This window comes from Ambystoma mexicanum, chromosome 5q (genome assembly GCF_040938575.1).
Source record: "Ambystoma mexicanum isolate Mex_15411 chromosome 5q, UKY_AmexF1_1, whole genome shotgun sequence".
Lineage (NCBI taxonomy): Eukaryota > Metazoa > Chordata > Amphibia > Caudata > Ambystomatidae > Ambystoma > Ambystoma mexicanum.
Window position 1 is genome coordinate 1,139,052,718 of NC_090933.1, and position 20,465 is coordinate 1,139,073,182.

The 20,465-nt window shown below is 49.9% G+C and overlaps 1 protein-coding gene across 6 annotated transcripts in view; it reads left to right on the plus strand.

Moving 5' to 3' along the window:
• Positions 1-20,465, plus strand: part of PHF20L1 (PHD finger protein 20 like 1) — a 1,153,412-nt gene that overhangs the window by 371,487 nt on the left and 761,460 nt on the right. The gene's annotated exons all lie outside the window — the stretch shown is intronic.

Sequence of the window (20,465 nt, forward strand, 5' to 3'; positions counted from 1 at the left end):
TTAGACAGGTAAGTACACACATATACAATGATTAGGCCTTTTAAAATACACACTATGCAATTGCGTCTAGTCAAATGTTGCCATACTCATGGGTACGTATCGCACTCAATATTTATGGAAGACAGCCAAAGGCAATGCTACCTACCCACACATATCTGCAACCATACATCAATCTCAATGACGCACTGCACAACACCGCTGCCATTAGAATGCAGCTATCCCCCATGAATAAATCCTGGTCTGGCAGGACACACACTACTCTCACATACCCTCCTGTCAATCTTGAAGCACCCAGCCACCTACCAGCTTGTTATGGGTAGCCTAGTAGGGACCTGGCCACCACTATCAAACTTCATGCTGGTGTTAGGGGAGCTTTCCTAAAGTCCACTTGGAGGTGAGACTCTATAAAAGTATCCTTTGGTAGACAGGTCCCAAACTCCCAGTATAGGTCTGTGTTGGGTAAGATATTCATATTTGTGATAAATCTTCCTGACCTGTGTCAACTCTAGAACTTTTTGGGACTTGGGTATTATTTCTCCTTGTCCCTAGGTGATTGGGAATCCCCCCCCCCCCCCTCACCTAGTCGTTTACTCTTTTTATGAGTGATCTTTTTATGTATCTGTTGGGTAAGATTGTGTGCAGTACCCTTTGGGAGACTACAGCAACCTTGACCTCCTGGCAATAGGAACCCAACCTTTGGTATACGTTTGTACTAAACAGGTTGGTAGTGTGAAGCCCAGTGAATCATGAGTAAAGCCCGCATCTGGCTCCAGTGTGTCTAGCAGGGCAGGAAGCGAGGGAGGTGCCCGCAACTTCCTGTGCTTAGTCTCCTTGGTTACAGGAATGCACCCAAGGATGATTGGCTGGAGGGCTGTCCTTGGAGGACAGCCACCCTGCTGTGAGTGACAGCTAGGCTGCTAATGAATGGGAGAAACCTGCATAAAATGTGAGGCTTTTTGCTTGGAAGGCAGAGTTGACCACTGGACGAAGGAATCCGAAGAAGAGCTAGGAAGAGACGCCTGCTGCAACTCCTGGACCGTTGGTTTGCCCGGTGAAGCCCTGCTGCAGTGGTGAAGCTCTGAATTTGCCTCGACTAGAGAAGACCTGCAAAGGACGACTTCTCCCCTTGGGTTGGTGGGACCAATCGACCTCAAGACAAGCTCATCTGGAAATCCTTTTGGAGTTGGCTGTACTTCCATTGCTGCTGCAGGAACTGAAGTGCCAGGCAGAGGAAAACCAGAAACGAGTGTGTGTCTTTAAGTCAGACCCGAGCTCCAGGAAGATCCTCTGGACTCCCAAGAAGCAGGACTGACCAAGCCTGAGCCACCTCAAGAGTGCTGGATCCCAGATACAAGGAAAGTCCAGAGTGGTATCTGTAAAGGATTTCAATCAGGCGACACACACCTTGGTCTCGGCCTAGTAAGTAGCGCACGACTAAAATGCAGATTTTTCCTTTTTTATTCTATATTGAAATGGTACACCAGTCGTATCACACAGCCTTTTCAAATACCCCGGGTCAAAATGGACCATGAACCAGGCTGGTTGGTAAAATACAATATTTATTTTAAAATTCAAAAGAAATCACACTTTTTAATATGGGGAAGGAATCACCAATGGGGTGATAATTACAATGAGAATGTGAGCTATGCAGTGGGTTAAACCTGCTAATGAAACATATACACAGCACAGCGGAATAGGAGCACTTTTTGATTTAGGAAAGAGAGCACCCAAGATAGAATTTCCCCCTGCAATGTTCCCTCAACCCACAAATAATCAATTTTGAGTGAATAAACAGAAAAGCAGGTAATCTGGAATAAGAGGCAAGAATCTGAATCCAAATCTGACCTTCCCTCCCCAAATAAGAGAAAAACAGATGACAAACCCCTTGCAATTTGATGAAATGGCACTCTGAAATGGACATATAAATAATGAATGTGTTAAAGCCTTGAACCAAATATAATTCCTCACTAAAGCAACAATGCAAAGACACTAACAATCACAAAGAATGGTTTACCAAGAGCATACAATTTGAAAATGGGAGGAAAGTTTAAAACAGATTTCAGCCAAATGACATGTGTGAAAGTGGCATTTATTTTCCATTCCGGCCTAAAATTAACCAAATGGTTTTTAATAAAAATAGATGAAATACTGATTCGGAGTGCGGTTGTTTTGGTTGGGGTATAGAGGTATTTCACAGGAACAATATGGAAGTGAAATTAAGTCTCTAGCTGGTAACTTGAGTTATGCAAGATATAAAAAGGTGCGCTTTGACTAAAATGGAGCGGTGAAAAAGGAAAGGAATCCGTTGTGGCAAGAACAGTTTTACTTTACACTAGAGTATTAAGGCTAGGCCATCAAAGAGGGACACAGTAAGCTCCAGGGTTGATTTGCGAGTTCATCCCTCTCACCCCAGCACCCAACATTGGCAGAACCACTCCTATCACTCGAAATATGACTAATGGCTTAGGATTACACAAGACAAAATTACTAAAGAGATGGCGCTAGCACTAGAAATCAAGGACCAGGTTGCAAGAATGATTCTGACAGTTTGATCAAGTTATCAGGATAAGGATAGGATGACTTGGAGAGTGGGATAAGGAAAAGACAAGATAGGCTATGTGTTTCAACTGGGTAGGGATGATACTTACAGTCCACTTTTAGTTTGGGATTTTGGACCGTGAAGGGTTCTGGTCACTACACGACCGCACGCATGGCAAACAGCTGGGCCGTTCTGGTCACCGGATGGCACTTCTGGACGGGCAATTCTGGTCACTGGATACTAAAGGTCATAGCAGGATGGCAGGATGCATGCAGTTAGTGGTATCAGGATGCTTCCCAAACACACCACAGCTTTCCCTTTTGGTTATTTGGGAATTTTAGTGGGATTTCAGAGTTGATGCCTTAGTGGAGCAAGATCAGCAATGCTTATGTTTTGCAGTGGGCCCTGCAGTAGGGTCAGCAATGTTTTGGCCTTGTAGTTGGGATCTGGAATCTGGATGGATGGATGGAACAGGACGCCGGCGCAGGAAAATCAGGAAGAGTGTATCTAGAGTCTTGTCTTATTTATAATGCATAGTGACATCATCAAAGTATGACTGGGGCAGGCTTAACTAAACACGCCTCCAACAACGGGATTGGACAAGGGTGATGGTCTCCGCCTAGCTCTCAGCTGGTTGGATTGCAGGAAAATGTCAGATTTATGAGTTTTACAATGTCCAAAACCTTCCACAGTTACTTTAACTAAAATCTGATTTTGCCACAAACATACATTTATACTATTGCAATCTCTTAGCAAACTATATACATATGTTACATATTTTTTGCAGCACATTGCAGTCCAATCCGCCAGTCCGGGAGACCTTGTTTCGCCCTTCTACCAGTTTTTCGCGCTTTTCAATGGGATTTATATTGCTCAAAATTCAATAACTTTATACATGGACATGGATTATCATAAGGGATATATGTAAAAAATAATTGCATTTGCAACATGGATGCTTTTCTTGTAGTCTGTCATACTTTGCCATTTCTGTCCCTAAGGTGTCAGTGAATTCTACCAAGTCTTAAAAGAAAGCACAAAAAATCACCTTTACAACGGGAAAATTCTACATTTTTACAAAGTCTTGCTGCAGAGATAAGTCTTTAAAGTTGAATAGTCTTTGGAAACAAACGGCAATCCTTGTGTAGCGCTCACCTGATTCCCGTAGAGGCGCCGGTCTTGACTGGGCGTATACCGTATCTGCAAAGGTGATGTGTAACACACGGCTGGTTCTTTGGGCTGGACCTCTGTGCACTGTATGTCTGATTTGAAGGGTAAGATGTCTGCAGATAGAAAATATGGGATTAAGGAACTGGGTTATTGAATGTCTTTCTTCTTCCCTTTCTCTTCTCCTGTAGAACCCCAAAGGTTAACGCTCTCACCTTAGGTAAGTGAACGCCGTGCTCTCCATCTGCCTCGGGGCAGGGTGCTGTAACCAGTTTCTTCACTGGATAAGGGGAGCAGGCCTCTTGACTTCAGAGGACTGCTGTCCGTCGTTTACTGCACGAACGGTAAGTTTCGAGTAATTCTAATGTCTTTAAAGTCTTTAGTAATGATGTTTCTTGTTTTGCAGGGTTCCGGCGATGGCGGATGACGGGCTGAAGTGAGTTGAAGATGGAGCCCGTGTGATGAATAGAAGCGCCTGGATGCACGTAAGTAAGCGCTTGATGCCTGCTTCACGATGCGCTCTAACTGTCTTTTTATTTTGCAGGTACAAGTTCGGAGCGGCTGCAGGGTGCCGGAATACCCACTGGGTTAGATGTGGAAAGGAGTAATGGCACGTGAGTATTAAAGTTCCCCAATGTCTTTAAACGCACCTTGTTTTGTCTTTCAGATGCGGGATGCAGCGCCGAAGGCCTCCGGAGTGTGCGAAGAGTTGGTAAGCTTTTGTCTTTCAGATGCCGGAATGCAGTGTGAAGACCTCCGGAGCGCACGAAGAGTAGGTAAGCCTTTGTCTTTCAGATGCCGGAATGCAGCGCGAGGCGTTGGTGACAGCCGATGGACCACGTAAGTGAAGAGCTGTCACTGAAGACCGTAATGCTAACCTGTTCTTTTTTGTCTTTATAGGTTTTGCTGAAGACTGGATTCAGGATGGTAAGCCTTTTTCCTTAGGCCCAGGATCAGATGCAGAAGACACGATGAGCGTTCTGCTGCAGAGGATGCAGAATAACGCAAAGCAAGATTCATCCATCGGGTGTGGTTTAAATAGCCTCCTGTAGTGCTTAGGTGTCTCCTTCCACAGCCACGCCTAGGTAAGAAAAGAGTTCCCGCTTTCCAGAAGAGTTCCAGTGTTCTGAATCTAGGGAGTGGCTCCTGCCCCACCCAACAGGAAAAGTAGTTCCAAACAGAAGAGGATCAGAGGCTCAACTGGCAGGCAAGTAAGCAGCATGGTCTGCTGCAGGTAAGTCCACCCAAGCATTATGAGCCCGGCGCTTCCAGCGCTGGGACTGGGCATATTTATGAGCCTGGTGCCACTGGCGCCAGGACTGGGTCCAAAAGGTCCCAATTGGGACTGGTTGGCTCTCGGAACCTGGGTTATGGATCTGCTTCCAAGGGAGTTGGGAAAACCCTGACCTTTTGGAAGCAGAGATCATGACACCTTGTCACTGGATCATTTTGTTTTTCTTTCCTTCAACTGTCATTTCCATCAAAGCAAGGTGGGGGTTTCTCAGCTTAATTGAAGGTTTTATTGCCCCTTCACACTTCAAACTTCCTTGCCCTGGGAGTCCATTGTCAGTGGGGTAGCCTAGCGTAGATTGTTTCCAACCTAGCAATTATCATTTAGGTGTTAGTATCTGCTGAGAGTTTATGGTGAGTATCCCTTCCTTAGGGGGGAGCTTTTAGCTCTGCCATCTGTAGTAACTTTTTTTAGAGCTTGCAAATTCAGCCCATGTGTTTTTATAAAGTTTATTTTCTTCTTTTGGGTCCTGAATTAAAACAAACCCGTAGAATTAAATAGCCCATGGGTGTATTATCACCAACAACATAACCCCTTTACCTTGCTAAATAAGGAAAGCTTTCATTCAACAATTTACTTTTTAAATTGGCATTTTCTCCTTTAGGTTTGCAAAAACCTATTTTTACATGTGTTAAAAATTGCTAGCATTTCCTTTCAAATTCTATTTTGGATCTTCATCAGATTCCCACACTGTCTTGCAGCTAAAGTTATTTTTGTGAATGCAGGAGTTTTATCTGAAGCACAGATACCTCCGTCGTATTCCACATCTATGACAGGTAATGACCACAGCTGTGCTGCTTCGGAACATTTTTCGGCATAGGCAACCTGCGTCGATATGTTGTCCCTCAAGGGCCTCTGTCGAGGGTCGACGTCACCGGATGTTCTATATAGTTTGCACGGCGCCCGTAGCCTCAGTTCTGTTTTTTTCCAAAAACTTGTTTGCTTCGGAATCTCGGCTCCCTCAATTCTTCTCTTCGATGTCTTCTACTACCCCGAATTCAGGCTTTAAAAAATGTCGTGACTGCGGTTCGAAAATGTCCATCACGGACCCGCACCACATCTGCCTCGGCTGCCTTGGCGAAAGCCACACCACTGACGACTGCGATGACTGCCAGTCCCTGTCAACGAAGGCCTTTCGGGAACGGAAGAAGAAATTAAAGGTAGGTGGCTGTCTAAGCCCCATAAGTCTAAATCCGCTCGGCTTTCGACCAACGACTCGAGGGGCGACACTCCGTGTCAGCGAAAGTCCAGGGGGTCTCGGAGTGGTTCCTACCATTCCTCTGCCTCTTTGAGGCACTCTAGGAAGCGCAGTAACAGGTCGCCTCCCCGTCCTCGTCGGGGGACGACTCCGCCAGACGGTTGACTTGTCCCACCAAGTCTTTGTCGCCGTTGAATGGGCTACATTCTGCCAGCAGATGGCGATTTTTGAATCGCATGACACTGTTCAATCCGCGCCTTTGAAAGAAGCCGCCAATGAACAGGCTCGGTCCACCACTCTTACGCCTTTGGGCTCGGGCGGTCGGCACGATCATCGGGAGCCGTCGAAGTCCCGATCGGACAAGGAAGATTGCCGTAGCCGTTCCAGGTCCCGGTCCTCGATGCCATCGAGACCGGTCATGCCCTTGCCCCTTGCCCTCACTGGCAAGTCAGCCTTCCAGTTGGGGCCAGGTCAAAGGCCTTCAAACCTCATCCAAGACTCTGTTGGAGTCAGTCAAGGTGCCTTTGGCGCCAGGCTCATAACCATCATGAAGACCAATATTAGAATGGGACTATATACACTTGGGACTATTTAACTTGGGAGGGTTCAGCCAACATGAGGCACACACATAGCTCAGTTACAAGGAACTGAGCTATGCGGTCTAGTCTTTTGGGTGTAGCATGTCTGAACCTATATTACTTGGACTACTTTACCTGAGACTACTTAAACCACACCTAAACAGCAGAACATGCTTTGCGTTATTCTGCTGTGGGCAGAATAACGCTCAGTGTCCAGTTCTTTGATGCCAGCTTACCTGAAACCAAGGACCTGCAGAGCGAAAGAACACTACGAAACTTACCTGGACCAGTATCCGGTCTTCAATCCATCGCTGACTTCAGTTCCACTCGCCTGAAGGTACGAACTCCATCATCCGGCACCGCATGCATCCTGGAATACCATAACCTAGAAAGAGGAGAAAGACAGCATTAGTAAGCATTTACTCACGTTTCCTCCCGAATGAAGAAAGCCACACAATTCTTACCTGGGTAGTCATCTCTTGGTCAGTATCATTGCTAGTACATTACGGCGTTCGGCGTGGAACAGCTCAACCTGCAAGGAGAGAAAAGACACAGGTTAGGAATATAAAAGGTGAAACAGCGCCGTGCATCGCGTATTACTCACCGGACAGCATAACCAGAGGCATTACCAAGGGACCAGGAGAGGGTTCGAGAGTGCAAATCATCCAACCAGGGCTGAGTGGCGTCCCCGTGGATACCAGCTGAGCGTATCAGACCGTCGGAACCTGTGAAGCCTTCGAGGCAAGCATCAGCGCCGTGTCCGTTGAAGGGCTCTCTGGGTTCCGGCCTCGAAGTTGTCGGCGCCTCGGTCGACGTCGACGCAGATTCCCTCGGCGCCTTTGACGCCATTTGTGGAGGATTTGCCCCAGAGGGCTGTGGAAACTGAGGAAGGCTCTCAGTAAGTCTGTGAGGCCTGTTTTTGAGCCCTACTCTGTTCCTCCTCCCAGATTGGATTTGTTCCAACCTTTGGATTATATTTCAGAGATGGAGGAAGGGTCTGATGAGATGGTTGTGCCTCCTGATGTCCCTGATGACCTTTTGTCTGGGCACAGTCAGATGGAGGAACTCCGTCAGTACTTGCATGACACCAGTGGTCTTGACACTTCTCCGGAGGTGGAGTTTGGCAGGCCTGAGCCGGGTACACGTGTCATCATATAGGCGTCTCATGTTCAGAGTGACTGAATACTTGGGGTGGTCTGCTCCACCTGTTGATTTTGATCAGGATGATCTGACGGATATCCTGAACCAAGGTCCACCCACTGACCCGATGTTGCGATTTCACATGGCTTTGCAAAGAAAGGTGGCGGCGGCTTGCTCCGCTCCAGAGAGTCTCCCGGCAGTTGGTAAGTAGCTTCCGAAAAGATTCTGACCAGCCAGTAGTGACCCCTGCTACTTATCCACGCACCCTACTCCGGACAGTTTGGTGGTGCAGGCCGCTACGGCCCCAGCAAAGCAGGCTGCGTACCCTACCATCCCTCCTGATGGGGACAAGCGCTTTGATGGTTGGGCAAACGCGTTTTCTTCTGGGGGTATGGCTTTGAAGGCAGCCAACTCCGTTTGTGCCTTGGTGAGATTCACTCACACTCTGTGGAATTGTGCATCTTTGGCGACGGAGCATATTCCCGAAGGGGAAGAACGGGATGGTTTTCTAGCACTCGTGCAAGACGGCAAGGATGCTATGGGTGAATCCGTTCAGTCGGGTCTGGACATGGCAGACTGTGTCAGCCGGTCATGGCTGCGAGCACCGTGATACGCAGGTTTGCGTTGTTGCAGAAAAAGGGGTTTGCTCCTGACGTGCAATCCTGGCTTCGGAACATGCCCTTTGATGGAGTTCATCTGTTTGGCAGCAAGGCTGACAAGAGCCTTGAGAGGTTGCAGACCTCCAAAGCTGCAGTGAAGTATTTGAGCGCTGCAGTCCGTCAAGCTCCGCCTTTTTGTCCTAGGGGACAACATTGGAGTTCCTTTCGGTACTACTCTTACTTTGGTAGATCGAGAGGAGCTGCCAGTCAAAGGGGCCACCGTAGGAGTACCAGAGGTGGAAAGCAAGGTACTCGAGGTGCCACAGCCGCTCGGGCAGTTGCCTCTTTGCCCTCAGGCACTACCGCAGCCAAGCCCGCTCAGTCATGAGGCCATGTCCCATGGTTCGCCGGTTGGGGGGCAGACTTGCGCAGCATCTTGGGGAATGGCGTGCCATTACTTTCGATGTGTGGGTTCTGGAGATCATAGCCCACGGCTGCTGTCTTCCTTTACGGCAGAGGCCTCACGACAATCCACCAGGCAAGCTCTTTGAAGCGTCCGGATCCGCTCCATGTGCAGGAAATCCTATCCCTGCTGGTGAAAGGCGCCATAGAACTGGTGCCTGTAGCGGAGAGGAACAAGGGATGGTATTCCCCTTATTTTTTGATCCCGAAAAAGGACGGGGGATTGAGACCCATCATGGACTTGCTTTGGTTGAACAAGCTCCTCAGAAAGGACAAGTTCAAGATGGTAACTCTTTCTAAAGTCCTCTAGGCCCTTCAACGTCAGGATTGGTTGGGGTCTCTCAACCTCAAGGATGCTTACTTTCATGTGCTGATTCATCCGAAGCACAGGAAGTACCTGAGGTTCGCGGTTGGCGACTCACATTTTCAGTTTCGGGTCCTGCCGTTCGGATCGACCTCCGCCCCGAGGGTCTTCACCAAACTGGTGGTGGTGGTGGCAGCATATCTCAGGAAAGGGGGGATTTGCGTCTACCCCTACCTGGACGATTGGTTGATCAAGGCAAGTTCTCCCGATCAAGCCCTGGATCGGGAGATCCAGCCCTGGATCATCTGTCCGTCACCTGCCACTCCCTCCACAAGTTGGGCTTCTCCCTCAATTTAAAGAGGTCTCATTTGACACCTACCCAGCGGCTCCAATAAATCAGAGCAGTGCACGACACATCCCTGGGCAGTGTTCGCCTCCCCAGGTGAGGGCTCATCACATTCTGCCCGATGGTGGACAAGTTTCAACATGCCCAGAGTCTCCCGATTGTTCGAGTTCTTGAGGTTGCTCAGCCTCATGGCATCCTGCATTTTCTTGGTGCCAGAGGGCAGGCTACGGATGAGATCTCTGCAGTGGGCTCTCAAGATGCAGTAGGTCGCAGTTTATCGTCAGGATGTCGGATCCCGTTCAGATTCCGCCCTCTGTCTCCCAGGATCTTTTGTGGTGGGCCGTCGAAGGAAATCTGATGAAGGGAGCTCAGTTTTGGCAACCGTGGCCGGAAGTGACGATCGTGACGGATGCATCCCTCACGGTTTGGGGAGCTCATGCCCACGAGTTGATAGCCAGCGGCTGTTGGTCTCTGTCAGAGTCCAGACTCCACATCAATCTGTTAGAGCTGCGGGCTGTCAGGCTAGCCCTGAAGGCTTTTCTGCCGTCTGTGCGGGGGAAGAATGTCCTGATTATGACGGACAATACGGTGGCCATGCATTTTTCAACAAAGAAGGGGGGCAGGGTCACTCCCATTGTGCAGGGAAGCGATGCAGCTCTGGTTCTGGGCCATCCAGCAGGAAATTCCGATCTCATCTGGTCGGAGGCAAACGTGGCGGCGGATGTTCTGTGCAGGCAGAGCACGGTTTCTCACGAGTATGAGCTGGCTCAGGAAGTTCTGTTGGCGATCTTTGCCCTTTGGGGGTACCCCAGAAGTCGATCTCTTTGCCTCCAGTGTCATCCGGAATTGCAAAAGATTCTGCTCGCGGGAATTTCCTCCAAGAGGAGCCTTGGGGGACACGTTCATAGTGGAGTGGTCCTTCCCACTGCTGTAAGTGTTTCCTCCAGTCCCTGTCATTCTGCAAGTGTTGAGGAGGTTCGGTTCCCGGATGATCCTCATTGCTCAGGCATGGGCCAGGAGAGCGTGGTACCTGGACCTTCTAGACATGTCCATCTGGCCTCTAGGCCGTCTTCCCTACCGAGACGATCTGCTCTCATGGGAGGGGTGTCGGATTCTCCATCCAGAGGTCAAGAGTCTCAGCCTTCATGCTTGGTATCTGAAAGGTTGAGGTATAAGGATTGGGACCTCCCTGAAGATGTGATGGAGGTGTTGCGTTCGGCCAGATGGCCCGCAACAAAATCCCTCTATCGTTGCTGTTGGAGAAAGTTCTGCGACTGGTGCAGGGTACAGAATGTGGATCCTTTGCAATGTTCCATTCCATTGGTTTTGTCTTTTTCGCTTTCCTTAGCCCACAAGGGCCTTCAAGTGGGTACCATTAAGGGTTACCTGGCGGCGCTGTCTATATTTAAGCGCTCGCCTGAGGAATGTTCTTATTTTAAGATTCCTTTGATTTTACATTTTCTAAAAGGGCTAACTGTGTTTCCACCGTCTCCTTTCCAGGTCCTGGGATGGGATTTGAATTTGGTTTTAAAGTTCCTGATGGGAGCACCGTTTGAGCCCTTACATTCTTGTCCTTTGCAACTGTTATCCTTTAAAACGGTGTTTTTAGTTGCGGTTACTTCCGCACGCAGAGTGAGTTGCAGGCACTTTCCGCCAAGCCACCCTTCACTGTGTTCCATAAGGACAGGGTTGTCCTTAGGGTGCGGCCTTTTTTTCTTCCGAAGGTTGTGTCGGAATTCCTTTTGGGCCAAAAGGTAATTCTTCCGGCGTTTTATCCTCCTCCACATCCTCCTCCACATCCTACTAAGGAAGAGGAGAGTCTCCATAGGATGGATCCTAGGCGATCTTTGAGTTTCTATCTCTCACGGATGTCCCAGGTCAGAGTGGACAATCAGCTCTTTGTTGGTTATGCTGGAAGGTGGTTAGGTCAGGCTGTTTCCAAGCAGACCTTGTCCAGATGGATCATTTTGACAATCTGAGAGTTACCGTTTGGCGGGAAAGGATCTCTAGTAGGCTTACGGACTTACTCTACTAGGGATGTGGCTGCCTCCACTGCTCTACAGAGGGGAGTTCCGATTCGCAATATTTGCGAAGCAGCCACATGGGTCACTGTCCATAATTTTGTGAGACACTATTCCTTGGACTCCATCCATGGGCAGGATTTGTCCTTTGGTAAGGCAGTCCTCTATTCAGCAATTAGATTGGCCATTCTAATATTGTAAATTTGTAAATTCTTTTCCCGCCACCATACGTTGGTACTGCTTTGGGAGTCTGTCATAGATGTAGAATACGTCGGAGGACACAATCCCCTCGAAGAACAAGTTACTTACCTTATCTGGTAACATTCTTTCGATGGGATGTACCTCCGACGTATTCCACATCGTACCCTCCCAGCCTGCCCCTCTGCAGAATTTCTTATGCGATTCAAGCTTACGTTTCTGCAAGGCTTTCTGCAGTCCTACTGGCAGGAGATTGGTGTCACACGTTCTGGGGAAAAAACTACAACTGAAGCTATGGGCGCCGTGCGTCCTATATTGAACATCCGGTGACGTCGACCCTTGATGGAGGCCCTCGAACGACAACGTGTCGACATCGACGCAGGACGCCTACGCCGAAAAAAAATTCCGAAGCAGCACGGCTGTGGTCATTACCTGTCATAGATGTGGAATACGTCAGAGGAATATCCCATCGAAAGAACGTTACCAGATAAGGTAAGTAACTTGTTCTTCCCTTTTATTCCATTGCTAAATGTCAGAACACATTGGCAATCTCCTTCAGTGTGTCCCCTTGTTCCATTCTGCCCCATGTGCGTTCCAAAATGGTGCAGCCATCATTTTATTGCTGCAAACGCAGTTTTGAGGCCATGGCGCTTACAGGAGCCAGCGCAGCCACTTTGCTGTTTCTGCACAAATGCAGCTTGATGTGGGGGGGAAGGGGGGGGGGGGAGTACTGTTGAGTGGAACAATATATCCCACATATCAAAGAGACCGCGTTGGTGCTATTTGCTATAGACGCGAGGAGCTGAAACTGCAAAGTGCCGCTGATCTGAAGTTTGCCCACAGAGGAATCAGGAGGGGGGGGGTGCGGGCTGGCTTGCAGAATTTTCCATTCTGGCAGGCAAAAAGATGACATACACAAACTAAGATTTCCAAAAAAACAAAGGTCTGGGAGCCCCTCTATCGAGAGAGAACATGGACAAATACCCCCTTCTATGGGAAGGTGCCCACTCAAGAGCGTTTACAACCATGTTTTGGCTCACTGTACCTTTCACAGAGGAGAAATATCCATTTGCATATCAGCCTTTGTCCCACCCACAAGTGCATTGCAGCATCGAAATGCTAGGCAATTCTCCTCTGAACAAGAGTACCAACAGAAACCACAAATGTTTCAGCCTAGTCGGGCCTCATCAGTGAGGTGAAGCTGTGCCTCTAAGCACAGTGAGCAAGGGATCCACGTCTGGATTACCCTGGGTAACTTAAGGTGAAACGCAAAGTTCCTAAAAATGCAAAATAAGGTCTGGGAGCCCCTCTAACGAGAAATGAGGTTTCTTGACAAATACTAAATCACTACATGTCAGCACCACTTAGTGCCTATTATCCAAATCTTTCAACCAGGGTTACTCTAGTGCACTCACAATTGTTCACAGGCATTCACAGATCACCACTCCCGGGCCCTCAACTAGGGAAAGGGGTTGGGTGATAAACTGTTGCAGGACAAGCGGCGCAGTGATGCTAGGAGACTGGTCCATTTCCAAAAATGAGTGTTGGGTACAATTCCCAGGCGTCCTAGAAAACAACTGATTCAGGCAGGCAAGCAAGCCTGGCACTAGAGTTCCAGGCAAAGACCATCTCTAGAGGCCCACTCTCGTGGTCCTAAAGAAATGCATGGCTCTCACTGCCAGGATATGGACACAATAAAAATGTAGTAATTGTGTGAGGTTGGTCCTTCCACTAGCTCTATTCACTCCTAGTGAGAGTCTAGAATGAGTTTGGTACAGACTAGGTCGCTCTGGTACTAGTAAACTGATTGAGGTGTTTTGGTGGGGGTGAGGATTCCAGCCGCCCAGACAAACAAAATCAAAGGTATCCAGGCACACTTCACAAAGATATGTACAGAATGACTTACTGTTAAGATTCCTCCTCACCTCTCTTTGTACCCAGATTTAGGCACACGAGTGAACTGAATTGAGCGACATGTAGTGCACTCTGAAACGAGCCACTAGGCGAACGGGTCCCTAAGATGAGCATTGAGCCACTGCCAGCCTTGTTCACCCTGCAGTATGGGCCTAGAAGGTGAGTTTGTTACGGGGTAGGTGACGCCCCTCTCCTGAGGAACTCGGAGGATTTAAAACCGAACACTAGATAACATTTGGGTTTGAGATCTGGATGCTATGACACTAGATTCTCCAGAAAGGTAAACCCTACAATTTTCCAGTACAATTGTTTGATATTGTATGGGTGTGCAGGTCCTCCTCGGACAGTGGCAACAAGCCTGTTGGGGAGAATTCTCAAAAATGTGCTAATTCCCCTCCACCTTGGAGACCCCCAACAACTTTGCTGGCTTTTTGAGGACTTGATTTTTTTCTTTACCTGGAGAGTGTTTGACCCTTTCTCTCACTCTTTCATGTATTTTAATGTGAATTTTACCTCTGTTTCTTTTGGTTATGGAGTCTGACAAACTCTATAGGCATCATCTTTTACATTGTCACACAGCGTCTTCAGTGCAGTGGCACAGGGAAGTCTTTTATATTTCCCAATGTTTAAATACCTTCTCTGGGATAAACTGTTTCCCAGAGCAGTAAAGTAAAATTGACTTAAAATGCTATCTTACAATAGAGTGCTGGAGGGGTTACTTAGTAACCCGTGTCTAAATGCTCCTGTAACATTTTTGTTACCCTTTCCTCACAGAATGGCTGGTGCCAGTGTTTTTGTTCCGAACTACTGTTAGGGAGAATTCTCAAAAATGTGCGAATTCCCTCCACCTTAGCGACCCCCAGCAACTTTGCTGGATTTTACGTGGAGAGAGCCTGACCCTTTTTTCCCACTCTCTCATATATTGTGGTGTGTGGTTAACTCGTGTTCTTTGATTATGGAGTTTTAGACAACACCATAGGCAGCACCTTTTCATTTGTGTCACACAGCACACTCTGCAGTGGCACAGGGAAGCCTTTCAAGCTTTCCCAAGGTTTAAATACCTTCTCTGGGATAAACTACTGTGTCCCAGAGAAAGTCAAGTGAAATTGACTTTACTAGTCTTTTCAAATTCCTAGACCCAGCACACCCTATCTTACTATAGATTGCTGGAGGGGTTACCTAGTATCCCCTATTTCGAGGGGATTGGGTCCTCCGATGTATTCCATATCTATGACATGTAATCACCACAGCTGTGCTGCTTCGGAAAATCGTCTGCGTCCTGCGTCGATGACGTCGCCACCCTCAAGGACCTCGGCCGACGTCACTGTATGTTATAAGTAGGACGTACGATGCCCGTAGCCTCAGTTCTGTTCTTTCCGCGAAAGTGTTCGCTTTGGAAATCTTGGCGCGCCTCGACTCTTTGGAGTTTGTGTTCTTGCTCGGTTCTTCGAACCTGTTCATAGTGTGAAGAATATTCTTCGCGAAGATGTCTACCTCGTCTTCCACCCCGCGTCCGAGCTTTAAGAAGTGCGAGGACTGTGGGTCCAAGATGTCGGTGACAGACACGCACGATGCCTGCCTCTGGTGCCTCGGGGAGGCCCATGACATGGATGACTGTCGACTGCCAGTCGCTCACGTCCAAAGCCTTGCGGGAGCGCAAGAAGTTGTTGTCGGTAGGTAAGGTGTCCAAGCCACGGAAGTCGAGGTCTGCGGGCTTTCGACGGACGATTCGAGGGGCGACTCTCCGCATCGTCATCGGAAGTCCAGTGAGTCTCGGTACCAGAGTCGGTCCTGCCACTGTTCTACCTCTGAGGCTCTCTCGGACGCGCCGTCATCGGTCGACTTCCCCGTCCTCATTCGAGGACTCCGTCTAGTCGGCGGGTCGCTTATCCCACCAAGCATGCGACGCTGGAGGAATGGGCTTCCTTCGGGAAGAAAATGTTAGCGATTCTCGAATCGCAGGGCACTGGTCCGTCCCTCCGAGTGGGGTCGGTTGTGATCGGTCGAGAGACACCGCTCTCGCGCCTTCGGGCTCGGGTGGTCGGCACGATTCGCGGCAGAGGTCCCGCTCGGACAAGGGGAATCGTTCTCGTCATGCCCGTTCCAGGTTCCGGTCCTCGACGCGCTCGAGACCATGTGCACCTGTGGTGTCTTCGAGGAAGACGTCGACGCCGGTGGCGCCAAGGTCGTCGACTGACTTTCGAGGCCCCGCCTCCGAAGAGGTCGTCGATGCCATTGGCGCCCAGGCTGTCGAAGGACACGTTTGGGGCTCTGGCCTCGAGGCCTGTGTCGACGCCATCGATGCTGTCGGCGCTGCGTTTGGCGTTGACGCCAATTGACTAGACGCCTTTCGAGGCTGTTTCGACGGGGTATCCCGGGGCTCAGTGGAACCCCCTAGAAAGGCTCTGGCCAAGGTCAAGCATGGCTTTGCTCCACATTCTGTGCCTTCTACCGCCATCATGAGTTTATTTCAGAGGTGGATGAGGGCTCTGATGATGGCATGGTTTCTGATACGGTGCCAGACGAGATTCTCTCGGGCCATAGCCAAATTGAGGACCTGCAGCAGTCCCTGCTCAATGCCAGTGGGCTGGACACCTCTCCGGAGGTGGGGTTTTGTAGGCCTGAGCCTGGCACTCATGCCGACTCCTTGTACCGGCGCCTTATGTCTAGGGTCACCGAGTACCTGGGATGGTCTGCTCCCCCAGGGGATTTTCTTCAGGATGACCTTGCGGATATCCTCGAGCAAGGTCCACCAACTGACCGGGTACTGCCATTCCAAATGGCTCTATAGAGGAGGGTGGCGGCGGCGGCTTGGACTGCTCCGGAGAGTCTCCCGGCAGTAGGCAAGTCTTTGCCACGAAAATACCAACCAGCCAGTAGCGACCCCTGCTACTTGACCAAGCACCCCACTTCGGAGAGTTTAGTGGTGCAGTCGGCTACGGCCCCAGCAAAGCAGGCGTCTTATCCTACCATCCCTCCTGATGGGGACGACGAGCGTTTTGACGGCTGGGCGAAGAAAGTGTTTTCTTCAGGGGGTATGGCGCTTCAGGCGGCCAACTCCGTATGTGCCTTGTCACGTTTCATGCACACTCTGTGGAACTCTTTCCTTAGCGGCTGAACATATTCCCGAAGGGGACGAACGTGATGGTTTTCTTGCCATGGTTCAGGATGGCAAGGATGCCATGTGTGAGGCCGTTCAGTCGGGTTTGGACATGGCAGATTGCGTCAGCCGGTCCATGGCGGCGAGCAGCGTGAAACGCAGGTTTGCGTGGTTGCGGAAGTCGGGGTTTGCTCCTGATGTGCAGGCCCGGCTCATCGACATGCCCTTTGACAGGGGAACATCTTTTTGGCAGCAAGGCTGACGAGAGCCTTGAGAGGTTGCAGACCTCCAAAGCTGCAGTAAAGTCATTGGGCGCTGCTGTTCGACAACCTCTGGCTTTTCATCCTAGGGGACAGCAATGGAGGGGAGTTTCCTTTCGTTATTACTCATCCTTTGGTAAAGCGAGAGGAGCTGCCAGTCAAAGGGGCCACCGCAGGAGTGCCAGAGGTGGAAAACAAGGTAGTCGAGGTGCCAAGGCCGCTCGGGCAGTTGCCTCTTTGCCCTCAGGCAACGCCGCAGCCGCTTCAGCTCAGTCATGAGGCCATGTCTCATGATTCGCCGGTTGGGGTGAAGGCTGGCGCAGCATCTTGTAGAGTGGCGTGCCATTAATTCAGATATGCGGGTTCTGGAGATCATAGCCCACGGCTACTGTCTTCCTTTCCGGCAGAGGCCTCACGACAATCCACTGGGGAATCTCTTTGAAGAGTCCAGATCCGCTACTTGCGCAGGAAATTCAATCCCTGCTGGAGAAAGGCGTCATAGAACTGGTGCCTGTAGCAGAGAGGAACAAGGGATGGTATTCCCCTTATTTTTTGATTTCCAAGAAAGACGTCGGATTGAGACCCCTCATGGACTTGCGCAGTTTGAACAAACAAGTTCAAGATGGTTACTCTCTCTCAAGTCCTCCAGGCCCTTCAACTTCAGGACTGGTTGGTGTCTTTCGACCTCAAGGACGCTTATTTTCATGTGCCGATCCATCCAAAGCGCAAGAAGTACCTGAGGTTCGTGGTTGGCGACTCGCACTTTCAGTTTCACGTCCTGCCGTTTGGATTGACCTCTGCCCCGAGGGTCTTCACTAAGCTCATGGTAGTGGTGGCAGCGCATCTCTGTGAAGGGGGATTCACGTCTACCCGTACCTGGACGATTGGTTGATCAGGGCGCGCTCTCCCGAGCAAGTCCTGGATCATCTGTCAGTCACCTGCCACTCCCTCCACAAGCTGGGCTTCACCCTCAACTTAAAGAAGTCCCATTTGACACCGACTCAGAGGCCCCAGTACATCGGAGCAGTGCTCGACACTTCCCTGGGCAGTGTTTTCCTCCCCAGGTGAGGGCCCATCACATTCAGCAGATGGTGCACAAGTTTCAGCTTGCCCAGTGTCTCCCAGCATTCGAGTTCTTGAGATTGCTCAGCCTCATGGCATCCTGCATTCTTCTGGTGCCAGAGGCCAGGTTGCGGAGGAGATCTTTGCAATGGGCACTCAAGCTCCAGTGGTCTCAGTCCTCCGGCAGGTTGTCGGACCCTGTTCATGTGCCGTCCTCCGTCGCCCAGGACCTTCTGTGGTGGGCCGTCGTAGACAATCTGATGAAGGGGGCTCCATTTTGGCTACCCTGGCAGAAGGTGACGATCGTGACGGATGCATCCCTCACGGGATGGGGAGCTCATGCCAACGAGTTGACAGTCAGCGGTCGTTGGTCTCCGTTGGAGTCCAGACTCCATATCAATCTGTTGGATCTGTGGGCCGTCAGGCTAGCCCTGAAGGCTTTTCTGCCGACAACACCGTGGCCATGCACTACCTCAACAAAAAGGGGGGGGCAGGGTCACTTCCTCTGTGCAGGGAGGCGATGCAGCTCTGGTTCTGGGCAATCCAGCAGGCAGTTCATCTGGCTGGAGACGAAAACGAGACGGCGGACGCTCTGAGCAGGCAGAGCGTGATCTCTCATGAGTGGAAGTTGGCTCAGGAGATTCTCCTGGAGATCTTCGCCCTTTGGGGGACCCCTCAAGTGGATCTCTTTGCCTCCAGTGTCAACCGGAAGTGCGAGAGTTTCTGCTCGTGGGAATTTCCTCCAAAAGGAGCCTTAGGAGACGCGTTCGTGGTGGAGTGATCATTCCCACTGCTGTACGCGTTTCCTCCAGTCCCCGTCATCCCTCAAATACTGCAGAGATTACGGAGGTTTGGTTCCCCGATGATCCTCATTGCTCCGGCGTGGGCCCGGAGGACGTGGTACCCAGACCTTCTCGACTTGTCCATCTGCCCTCCGTGTCGTCTTCCCTACCGAGACGATCTGCTCTCACGGGAGGGGGGCGGGGGATCAGATTCTCCATCCAGAGGTCAGATTCCTCAACCTTCAAGCTTGGTTTCTGAAAGGTTGAGGTATAAAGATTGGGACCTCCCTGAAGATGTAATGGAGGTGTTGCTCTCGGCCAGACAGCCAGCAACAAAGTCCCTGTACCGTTGGCATAAGTTCTGCAACTGGTGCAGGGTTCAGAATGTGGATCCTTTTGCATGTGACATTCCCATGGTTCTGTCTTTTTTGCTTTCTTTGGCCCACAGGGGCTTGCAAGTGGGTACCGTTAAAGGTTACCTGGCGGCGCTGTCCATATTTAAGCGCTCGTCTGAAGAGTGTTCCTATTTTTAAAATTCCTTTAATTTCTCAGTTTCTGAAAGGGCTCACTAATGTGTTCCCCCGTCACCTTTCCAGGTGCCCGGTTGGGATTTGAACCTTGTTCTCAAGTTTCTGATGGGTGTTCCGTTTGAGCCTTTGCATTCATGCCCTTTGAGACTGTTAACTCTTAAAACTGTATTTTTGGTTGCGGTCACTTCCGCTCGCAGAGTGAGTTACATTCACTTTCAGTTAAGCCACCCTTTACTGTGTTTCATAAGGACAGGGTTGTCCTTAGAGTTCGTCCTTCCTTTCTTCCGAAGGTGGTGTCGGAATTTCATTTAGGCCAGAAGGTTGTTCTTCCAGCGTTTTATCCTCCTCCATATCCTGGTAAGGAAGAGGAGAGGCTCCATAGGCTTGATCCTAGGAGAGCGTTAAGCTTTATATTTCACGCATGTCCTGGGTCAGAGTGGACGATCAACTCTTCATTGGTTATGCTGGAAAGCGTTTGGGACAAGCTGTGACGAAACAGACTTTGTCACGCTGGATTATTCTGGCTATTTCTGAGTGTTACTGCTTGGCGGGTAAAGACCCACCGGTCGGCTTGCGAGCCCATTCTACCAGGGGTATGGCTGCCTCTACTGCCCTAGAGATGGGTGTTCCTATTCGTAACATCTGTGATGTAGCCACCTGGGCTTCACTACATACTTTTGTACGTCACTACTCCCTCGATTCCATCCGTGGGCAGGATCTGGCCTTTGGCAAGGCGGTCCTTTATTCCGCAATTTGATTGGGCATTCTAAATTTGTTTTCTAAATTCTTTTTCCCACCTTGCATTGGTACTGCTTTGGAAGCCTGTCATAGATATGGAATACGTCGGAGGACCCAATCCCCTCGAAGAACAAGTTATTCTCTTACCTGGCAACGACATATTCCATATTGCTCCCTCTCAGCTTACGTTTCCGCAAGGCGTTGTGTGTCAGACTGGCAGAAGACTGGTACCACACATT